Raw genomic sequence first — 11,621 nt, 5'->3', positions numbered from 1 at the left:
TAACAAACACTTTTAATTTTTAAAAGCAAATGATAAATGTTCATGGTTAGTATTAATTCTAAAATAAATTATTTAACTGAATTTCCATTCACTTGCGTGGAAGTGGCCATACTGCTTATTACAGAGTTTAATATTCTGTTAGGTGGAGTTCAACCAGAGAAACAGAATCAGCAAGAGCTATATTTTAAGAAATATATATTATATGATTGTGGGAGCTGGGAAGGCAAGTGTAAAATCTGTAGGGCAGGCCATCAGAAAAGACAGGCTGGGAGCTCTGGAGCACAGAAGGAGACTGCTGTCCAACAGCAGAGTTTCTTCTTCAATGAAAGCTTGGCTCGCCTCTTTAAGGAGCTGGGTAGCAGATAGCTAAGAATTTGTGCCAAGAAAGTATGAAGACAGTGGGGAATAGGACCACATGTGAACTGAGTTTCCACATTCCCTGGCATATTCTTCTTTGTCCAGTCAGGCTTCACTTACAAAACCCAAATTCAAAGATGAAATTTTTTTAAATGTCCAGAAACTGAACGCAAAGCATTAAACCCCAAGCAACAAGGCTCCCTTCTGAACATGGAGCCCTGTGCAGACTGCACTGTTTCCATTCCCATGCAGCCAGCCCTGGACTCAAGTCTGTGATAAGATATGCGCCCCAGAGAGCAGGGCCTCCTGAGAAAGAAGGCGAAACATTTACTTAGAGGGGAAACCTAACGAAAACCTGTAGCATCATGGTGCATTAGGCCTACAGGAATGAAGGGTCATTAATGACCCATTATGACAATTCCTTCAGTCTGGAGACAGGAATAGGTCAAGGATGAATCTTCCTTTTCCTCATTCACTTATTAATTCAACCAACAAATACATATTTGTTTTTAAAATTCTATACTGTACTAATCTTTGTGCTAGTTAACAAGGACACAGCTAGAAACAGTATATGGTTTCTTCCCTGGAGAATCTTACTATCTTACTCTTAAACATAATAGTATTATATTACCCTCTAGTTCTTGGCATATTTAGCCGAACAACTCAATGCTTATTTGACACAAAATAAGCAGTGAACTTGATTGATTGAATGTGAAAATGTGAAAGCAGAACTGTAGGTAATATGTAAATAAACCTTAACCTTAAAACAAACTCTTTTTATTTCAGCACTTCTGAAACTTACTGATTCAAAGTGTCCATCTTTTTTGTTCCTACAGAGAAGCATTAAAGTCACATCAGTGTAATTACCTAGCAAAGAGTCTAAGTAATGAAAAAGAGATACCATATATTTGAGATTTTTAAGTCTTTTTACATATTTTGTCATAAAATATTCAAGATGTGGTTGAAAAAATCAGTTGTTTTTAAAAGATCACTTTAAAATAAGAATAAGCAACATTCTCAGTTTTTTTAAGTCATATGCGTAGTCACTTACAAAACCCAAATTCAAAGATGAAATTTTTAGTTAGGAATATATTCAACTATGAGTAATAGAAAACCCTACTTAGTGGCCTAAATACATTAGAGTTTCTCTTTTTGACATAAGAATCACAGAGATAGAAAGATGCTGTCATCGGTTTAGTGGCAGAATATTTTTGGGAAGCCGTCTCTGAGATTCTAGTGGCCCTTCCCTTGTATGTTGTTTTATTCCGATGCAGCTGTAGACAATATACCATTAAAGTAGTAGGTACTCAGTCAACATGTGTTCCTATTTTCATGCTAAACAATTCTGAGAGTAAGTATCCTTTCCTTTTTTCATGCTAGTCAATTGTAAGTCGAATCATATGTTCCCATTTCTATGCTAAATAACATTGGAACTAGGCAAAAATAAGTTAAACTATTTGTTTCAGGAAATACTTGTAAGCTAACTATGGGGACTGACTCTTGCTTTATTAAGGCTTACTTCAAGACTTTCACCTCATTATGTTCATCAGTACCAAAACTACCATGTCATATACTCTGTTATTTCATTTCAGGCCCTAAAACCCTAAAAATATCCTCCTCTAACCTCCCCTTTCTGAGACACTCTGAAGAATCTCTCAAAGAGATATTTTTTTTCACAATGTAGGATGATCAGTAGTTTTTTCTGGAAATCACTTAGTTGGTTAGACACACCAGAGCAGGAAGAAGGGCCACAGCCATGTATGTCCCACTTATCAGGAAATCAAGTGTTTCCAGAAATAATTACCATGGAATTTTGTTTAGATCTCAGTGGCCAGAACTTCCCTGTATTAATTACAGGTTTCCTACCTTAAGTAGGAAGAGGTAAGGAAATGGAGAATCAATCAAGGTGTAGTACCTGTAGATTTCCACATGGTCACTCTAAAAAAAGAAAACTTCTTTTAGCAAGAGAAAAGATGAGGAACAAATAGATAGCAGATAGGCAACTAAATCATGAATGTCTTTTCCAGAATAATCAAAAGAGCTTCATTAAAAAGAACATAGGATAAAATTCTAGGGGAAAATGTCCAAAATTTAAGACCTTACTGGAGAAAAGGACTAAAATGTGAAGTTGGATATTCTTGTAAATGAAAGCAAAGATATCACCCCTCCCTAACTCAAATATAAATAGCCTAATTAAAAAAGAGACGATCAAAGAGAAGAACTAATGTGTATATTTTCTGCATAAAATAATACAGATAAATGCTTAGCAAGCTAAGAGACAAAGAACATTTGCTTCTTTTTCAGAGCTTGGACTGCAATGTTTTTGAGAATTAGTAGTTTTTCCTTTAGGAGAGTGCATGTATCTGTATGTGTGCACACACACATTACATTGAATAATTGCAAAAAGCAAATGTCACTGACATTCCTGCTATTCAGAATGATAGAAAGATTAGAACAGACCCTATCTAGGTAACTAAAGGTATCAACGGAAACTACTCAATTTCATGCTAAAGCTCTCCCCTCTTTATTCCCATAGTTCTCTCCCTAACTATTCCTTCTGTCTTCCTCATTTCACGTACAAATACATACTGGGGAATCATTCCAGACTAAAAATTCAAATCTGTCACGTGGATGAGTGCTCTGATTTGTTGAAAGGTGGGTGACAATTCTCATGGGGGAGATTGGGAGAAGGAGGTACATTGGAAAAGAGAATAAGGAATCCAGCAGCAAGGTAGCCAGGGATAACCATAAGGGGACCGCCTGACAGACAGCCGAATGTCTTAGTTAAGTCTCCATGGACATAGGAAAACATACTCATGTTTATGGCACAAGTTTATTGAAAATTTGGGAAGATTATACAGAATTATGTCATGAGAAATTAAATATCTAGAGAAATTCAAATATACACGTAAAACCTTTGGAGTGATATTGTGGAACAGATGTGAAAATCAATAAAGAGAAAGTGGCCCACGCTACATGTCCCATTAATAAGACAGAGGCTCTATGTAGATGGTCGTGTTCAGCTATTTCAGGAAAGTGAGTAAGGATACAGGGCAGAACTGAATGATAATGGAGAAGAACGTTTGATGCCAAAAAATAATTCAATATCAAAAATGTCTGCTTCCTGTCATATGTCTGTGGAAGGTGAAAGTTGGTGAAAAGAAGGTTAGGTAGAAATGGATGCTTGGGTTATATTCCATCCTAGTGATGTGTTGCAGAACTCAAGGCATTTATCAAAAACACATTTACTGTAAATGATTAACCTGATTCTCTTCACAAATGGTAAACTATAGTCTACGATTGCTTTCATCAGTAAGGTTTGATGATCTGTCTCTTTTTCTTTAAAAAATTCATACCATGTTAAGCTTCTCCTTTTCTAAATCTTCCCTCTCATTCATGTGCTTTATGTGCTATGTACTTGTTTTATGGACTTTCCCAACATTAAATGTTCCCCTTTTAAGAGCAAAAGCTTTGTACTTTCTTTGAATTACCTCTAGAAGCCAACACAGCATTGAGGAAAGAGTTCTTGCTCAATGAATACATGATGAATTAAATAAATAACAATTCCAAAGACATACTGAATATATTTAGACTAAATGTATTTGGAATGCCTACGGCATAGCTTAGGCTTTTTTAGAGAAGGAAAAAGCTGTCAGAGGGAGTGATTCATGATGAAAATTACTAGTGTATACACAGATGTGTATTACCTTTCTTCTCTAAATCCTGTTTTAAAGCCATTGAATCTGAAAACAATAGACATGGCTTATTCATGGAAAAGTATGGGAAACATTGAAATAAAAAACCTTTAAATTTCTTCATATTCAAATAGTAAAAATTATTCAGTTACTTTACTGGGAGAAACTGTATTAATCCAAGACCACTATCAATATCTCAATATAGGGCTTAAATAGAAAAAGGCTTAGCAGTTTTAATGATATATATTTGCAGGAATAATATTGGTTAAGAACTATGATATCTTTTGCTCAGGTAGTATGTATAAAATCTAACTTCTTGTAATCAGTAATTATTTTCCTTCACCTTTTTAAGGTGGCCTTAGATGCTGCCTTTCAAGATACTGAGTTAACATAATTTCCCTAAAAATTCATTATAAAGACAATGTTAATATTTTGAGGAGACTCCACCACTGTATTTCTACAGAGAGAGGCCTTTTAAAAGGTTCTGAGCTTGCCCAGTGTTATTAATGCACTTACTTGGCCTATTTTTCCTTCCACTGATTCTTTGTCTCACTTTTAATGAGAGATCCATTTGCTTTTTTTCCCCCAGCATAATTTTCCTCTTTTGTAAATTGCCAGTTCAAGCTGTTTGGAACCTCTGAAGACGTGATAGAGAGATATGAACTGTATTTAATTAAATTCTGTTCAGGGCAAGTAAGTAGCAGGGTGATTAATTGCTGTTCACACACCTTTCAACTACTTTTGTCAGGAAGCTCTACTGGGAAGAGGCTTGCTGCTAACTTGATAATCACCGGGGCTCATCCACGTTTCCAAATGAAACCTGGGCTAGAGTTCAACCACCTTTAACACTGCGTAACCATGACCCCCTCCAGGCACACTTATTGTTACACTAAAATTTTTTAAAAGGATCTACAAGAATTTCTTTGCATTTGGAAATAATAATAATTTATACACCAGGAATGACCATTTATATCACATCTAAATGGATGTGTTCATATCTACTTTTTTCTCTTTCTGTAAAAAAGAAAATATTACCAAGAAATCTCACGTATTTTAGTCCCCATACATAAATAATACAAGAGAAGAAAGTAACAAGAAAAATTTGCATTTGTTTTCTATTGAAAAGATTAAAAAAGGGCTTATAACTAAGTTCATTTTCTGCTATTAAACATTTATCATGCACACATAATCAGTGCAGTTATCTATCAAGAAACCTTATTAAACCAGAAAATGAATACTGAAAAATATCATAATTAAGCACTATTTTAATTTACTTGTGAAAGAATAGAATGGAAGACCGTGGTACTGATGTTATAGTACTAATTGTATCTCCCATTACAATGCTGTAATCAGCTTTCAACAATGTGCATGAATAACCCACTGCTAGATTTGAATTGTGATTAATAATTTAAAATGTGTAAAGAATAAGATTCCACCAAATGCAAGTTGGGCGGCATGAGCACTAGATGAAAAAAGGTCAGAAACAACAGTGGTTAATAATAATTTTCCTTTTCAACTGAGATGAATGTCAGAGTTTCTACAGACACACACACACACACACACACACACACAAATTTGCAATATTGTTTTCTGAAAACCAATCCAATATTAGGAAATGTGGTAGCAATTTGTATATAACTTGGCAAGGTGTAGTATTTTATTTTTATATTTTCTTACTGATAATATCTAAATCAAAGAAACCAATGTTCAACAAGGTTGTTAAGTAAGTTAACTATTATAAAAGTTGTAACCAATATGTTTGAGAGGAAGATTTTGTGTGTCAGCCTGTCTGTTTTTTTGCATAGAGCCCAGGTTTGAGCTGGAAAAACTGGCTCTTTTTTCATTTCCTACTGCATCTAATTTACTGTCTCTGAAGAGTTTATATGCACAGATGCATCTCAAACAATATGAGATCAAGTGCATTTTATATTCTTTGACCCAAGGACAGCAAACCTTTGTGGGTTTAGTTTTTGATGGGTAGATTTTAGGCATCATATTTCTGCCAAGGAGTCTATAAAGTAGCGTCATCGAGACTGTCAGCTTCCCTGACAAGATAACTTGAAAGCAGAACTGTGTGAACTAGTGGAGGTTTTAGTTCAGCTGAGGCTCAGTGAACTGCACAAATAAGTAGCAGTTTAATCTGCAGTGTGTCCAAGCCAATAAGAAGGGGAGGCCAAGTCAGGGTTTGGGCCAAGGGAATCTTTTTTTTTTTTTTTCCTTTTCTTTCTTTTGTTGTTGATTACCTTTGAACTTCTTAAGCTGCCACTTAAGATTCCAATTTTCACACCTTTGAACATCCTAGGTTTTCATGGGCATAATTAGGATTATACTGTCAGATCAAAGTTTTGGGGGATATTTGCTACTAATGTTTAACATAAAAATCAAAGTAGGTTTCATTTTTAAAAAGGGGATTAACATTCAAAAATAGCACCAACTTATGCACATTTCTCACCAAAGCCAATTATCATCCCTGAAAATACTTGACGTATTAATGTTAAAGGTGCTGTAAATAAAACTCTACAGATACATTTCTAAATTTTACACCATAAATATAGTTGAATATCATGCAGTCAGGGACAGAGGCTCTGTGATCAAACAAACATAAATTTCATATTTTGCAACTTAATAAATGTATGACCTTAGGTAATTTGTTTATACCCTCTGATGTGTAATATTTTCACTTTTAAAGTTCAATAATGAAACCTCTTTGATAATGTGGTTATGAGGATTTAAAGAATTAGGCCAGTTGTAACAGGAAAATAAAATTTGCTATTTTTTTTTAAAAAGGAATAATGCCACTGATTTTATGTTATGAGGATACCATTGGAAATGCATTTTTAGGAGGGAATCCACAGTAATGGGTAGTTATTATAAGGGTCTAGGTTATGCACCCAGGTTTGCAGCTTGGAGGAGGGAGGGGCTGCACACTGACTCAGGGTTAAGAATGCATGGGTTACTAGCTCAATTGCTGAGTGATCCTGCATAATTCTCTTAATTTTTCTGAGGCCACCTCCCTAAGCAGTATAAAGAGGGGTTTGAATAGAGTTATTCATAGGACTCCTACAACCTCTAACATTGTCTTTTTCAGCTGGGGTACTGTAACAAGAGAGTTAAACATCCTGCATGAAAACATTTATTCCCAACCTTGAACAGTTCAATTAAACATCAAATTCCAGAGCATTTAAAATTTTGTGGTTAACAAAAGGTCTCTAATAGGACAGACAAAAATGAGCTATAAAACATAAAAACACTTATTTGTGAAAATGTTTGTATCTGAATCCATTTAGTTGCAAGTAGTTGAAAATCTGACCCAGACTGGTATAGCTTAAAAAAAGCAGGGGGGAGGGAATTTTGTTGGTTCATGTACTCCCACTGCCCAGGAGTAGCTTTGGTCTCCTGTTAATCTTTACCTGGCAACTGCTGTATCGAAGACCTAGTGTCACTTTCTTTGTTTCTTAACGTTGTTACAATAATCAAAAATTCCTCCTTGAAGTTCCATGTTGTCTGTCAGAAACCTGTAGAGCTTTTATGCTATGGTCTGAATACTTGTGTCCTCCCAAAATTCTTATGTTGAAATGCTAACCTCCAAAGTTAAGTCTATTAGCGTACAGAGGGCTTTGGGAGGCAGTGGGTCAGGAGAGTGGGGCCCTCCTGAGTGGGACTAGTACTCTTATAAAAGAAATCCCACAGAGCTCTCTAGCTCTTTCTACTATGTGACGATTCAATGGTCTGCAACCCAGTAGAGGGCCAACACAACCATGATCTTGGACTTCCAGCCTCCAAAACTGTGAGAAAGAAATTTCTGTTGTTTTTAAGCTATGCTGTCTGCAGTATTTCACTATAGAAGTTTGAAGGGATTAAGACACTCCCCAGCCCTACAGGGAAGAAGTTCACAATCTTTATTCCTTAAGCTTACACTCACAGTCACAAATGCAACTGCACGTAGAATTAAATTCCACTGATTCTGTTTGGCAAGAGTTAATTAATATTTCCCCCTCTGAATGAATCCTGGTGGCCAGGAGGATTGGAAGTGTGAGTGACTTTTTTGGAAAAGAGAAGCAAGAGATGGATGCTGGGGAGACAACCAGTGTATGTTCCACTACAGCATCTCTAGATGCTTTCCTTTTATTTTCCAAATTCAATTTTGCAGATGATAAAGAAGGCAGAATCATAGCAAATAATATAAATGCAGAGTCAGGAGAGCTTGAAAGAGGGTGCAAAAGTAATTTATGCTGCCATTTGTATGTTTTTCCGTTGAGGAACTCTGGAACCGTACAGAGGGCCAAATAGAGTTTAACAGTTAAGTGACATCAGTTTTTTTCCTCAGAATATTGAGTTATATTCAGCTTTTATTAGAATAGTTGATGATAGGAAATTGCAAATAATTTAGTCATTTTGAGGCTATTTAGTGTGTTTTTTAAAAACTAATTGCTTGACTTGAAAATTAACCAGGAAATTAGCGTCATATTATGAAACAGTTGATTATGGTCTTGTGGTTCCTATTCTTCTATGAAAGAAATTTTGATGTCTTTTATTTTTAAACAACTTAGCCAATAAACTGCTCAACCACTCTGCCTCTACTTCTACTTTTTAAGCCTACTATTTTGCCTCATCATCTGATTTAGAAATTATATGGCCCGTCATTGTGGTGTTGAATACAATGCAATCAGAATTCTGTCATAGAAAATCCTTACTTGCATTTGCTATTTCAAAGATCTTGCCTTATATCATAATAAGAGCAAATAATTATTTCAGTATTCTCCTTTAACTTCTTAGGAAAAGTGGTAAGGATGTACTGCTCATGATGATGGAAGTTACAGCAAAAAATAAAAATAAAAATAAAATTTCCCTGACTTGTAGTTATTTGATGATGGTATAATTTGATTACATAGATGTAACTTGAATGTATAGGAGGGAAAGTTATGATGCTAAAATGACAGGATTCTGCATTGCTTTCATAACTCTCACAGTGAAATCAATTCATAAATATTACAGAGTTTTACATTCAGAAATTCATTTTAACTTTGATCTGATTTACTCTTTCCCAGTTATCTTAAGGGTTATATTGTACCTACTATGGAAAATGAAAAAATGATTCTGACCTGACCTGATAATCATCATATTATTAATCCATTGCCAACATATAAAGCAATTAAGATAATTTAATAGTTTCTTGTTTGCTACCACCTGCTTTGTAAGCTTTAATATTAATTAGTTCAACATTTACCACCTAATGGGGTCATAATGTTACTTGAATTTTAAGTTACATCTTAGTAACATTCAAATGCTGATTAAAATGCTAGACCTGTTAAAATATAAACTAATGGTCTTAGTTCAGTGTGAAAAGCAATAAATTAATCTCTTTCAACAGGAGCATTTCTTATATTAGCACTCACTTCCCACTTCTGATATTAGAACCTAGATTTTCTTTGAGGAACTTCCCTACACTGACTTATTTTTCCTTATTTAATATTATTATCCCTACGCTATCCCCACTTCCAAAGGTAGGCTTAACAAATGGAACCCAATGAGATGAAAAATACTATTTCTTGGGACTTTCATGAAACAGACGCTTTGCTTTCTTTTTCCCTGTCCTTCCAGATAGAGTGGCATAAAAGTATAAGGTCTCAGGCTAATGTATTCATTTTGATACAAAAAAAGGGAAACTTGATATTGCCAGTAGACCTCCCCAAGAAAAATGAGAATAGATCTAATACCAGAAAATGTTGCTGTAGAAAGACAGAGATACTATACTGTTTATAACATTGTGTTCACACTGTATCAATCCTTCCCTGAAATATATTTTACTGAAGATATTTTCAATCCAACGAGCCAATAAAATCCTTTTCCAGAAATCTACTAACTAGAGTTCCATTTGTTTCCAGTTCCATTTTTTCCCTTGAGCTAAATTTATATAAGTATATTGCATTAATATTAAGTGTACTATTCCCTAAGTTTTAACATCTACATATTTCCATCTAATACATCACCATCAAGATACATTTTTCTTACAGAAGTCATATCATGATGCTTTCTAGACAAACTTCCAAGAAGCCAACCACTTTAAAGGGACTTTTTTTTTTGGTATAGATTAGTTTTACTAGCTTTCATATAAATTGAACCATACAGTATGAACCATTTTGTCTTTTTGCTGTCAAGAGTGTTTTTGAGATCCATGCATGTTTTTGCACATATTAGCAGTCTGTTCCTTTTTACTGCCTAGTAGTATTCTATTTTATGAATATACCACTTATTTTCCATTCTTTTATTGATGGACATTTGTTTCCAGTTTTTGACTATTATAACTAAAACTGCTATGAATATTCATGTACAAATCTTTGAGTGAGTATATGCTTTATAACTTTTCTTTTGCCCTTGTTCTTTGTTTTTTTCTTTCCTTTCCCTTTCTTATTATTTTATCTTCCACTCTTTTTTACTGTCTCTGTTTTTAATTTAACATTTTGTAAAGTTCTATTTTCTCTCCTCTCCTAGAGTATCAATTAAACTTCCATTTAAAATATTTTAGTGATTGTCCTAGAGTTTGCAACATATATTTACAACTAATCTAAGTTCCCTTTCAAATAACTGTATACACTTCATGGGTAGTGTCCCTGCTTCCTAAGAGAGTATTCCCAGTTCCTCCCTCCCATCTTTTATAATGTTGCTGTCATTCATCTCACTTACCAATAAACTACACCTGATATATTGTTACTATTACTATTTTGAATAAACTAAGATAAGTAAATTAGATAAATTAAGAAAAAATTATTTTATTTCACTTCTTTTATGCTCTTCCTTTCTTTATGAAGATCTGAGTTTCTGATCTATTTTATTTACCTTCTCTCTGAAAAACTTCTTTTCACATTTCTTGCAAGGCAGGCCTACTGGCAACAAATTCCCTCAATTTTTGTTTAGCTGATAGTATTTCTCTTTCACTTTTCAAGGATGATTTTGCTGGATATAATTTTTAGATAGTGTTTTTATTTTTCTTCCAATACTTCAAAAATTTCCTAGTTTCTGAGGAAAAGTCAGGTATAATTCTTATCTTTCTACATAAGATAAGATGCCCCTCCACCCCGGTTTCTTTCAGGAATTTTTCTTTTTCTGATTTTCTATAGTTTGAAGATGATTTACCTAGGTGAAAATTTTTGCTTTTATCCTGCTTTATGTTCTCTGATCTTCCTGGCTCTATGTTTAATTTGGGGGAATTAACATTAATTTGCATTAATGTTGACTTGGGGGAAATTCTCAGTCACTATTTCAAATACTTCTGTTCCTTTCTTTCATTCTTCTGCTCCTGCTACTCACATTACACATGTTACACCTTTTGTAGTTATCCCATGGTCTTTGGATATTCTGTTCTGTTTGTTTTTGTTCTCGTTGCCTTTTGGTTATTAAGGATTCTGTTGATATATCATCTAGCTCAGTGATTCTCTGCTCAGCTACGTCCTGTCTACTAATAAGCACATCAAAGGCATTCTTCATTTCTGTTACAGTGCTGTTTATCCCTAGCATTTCTTTTTGGTTCTTTCTTAGAATTTCTGTCTCTTTGCTTACATTGCCCATCTG

General features: G+C 34.4%; 1 long non-coding RNA gene across 1 annotated transcript; it reads right to left on the bottom strand.

Annotated features, from left to right (window-relative positions):
• Positions 1–542: 542 nt before the first annotated feature.
• Positions 543–11,000, bottom strand: LOC116663862. Its single transcript, XR_004320227.1, has 5 exons — positions 10,832–11,000; positions 10,269–10,271; positions 8,653–8,668; positions 6,580–6,583; positions 543–554 (listed from the first exon to the last, which is right to left on the bottom strand). It is a non-coding gene; the product is annotated as an uncharacterized LOC116663862 (long non-coding RNA).
• Positions 11,001–11,621: the final 621 nt, after the last annotated feature.

The sequence above is a fragment of the Camelus ferus genome, chromosome 5 (genome assembly GCF_009834535.1).
Source record: "Camelus ferus isolate YT-003-E chromosome 5, BCGSAC_Cfer_1.0, whole genome shotgun sequence".
In the NCBI taxonomy this organism is placed as follows: domain Eukaryota; kingdom Metazoa; phylum Chordata; class Mammalia; order Artiodactyla; family Camelidae; genus Camelus; species Camelus ferus.
This window is presented reverse-complemented; position numbering and strand designations above follow the sequence as displayed.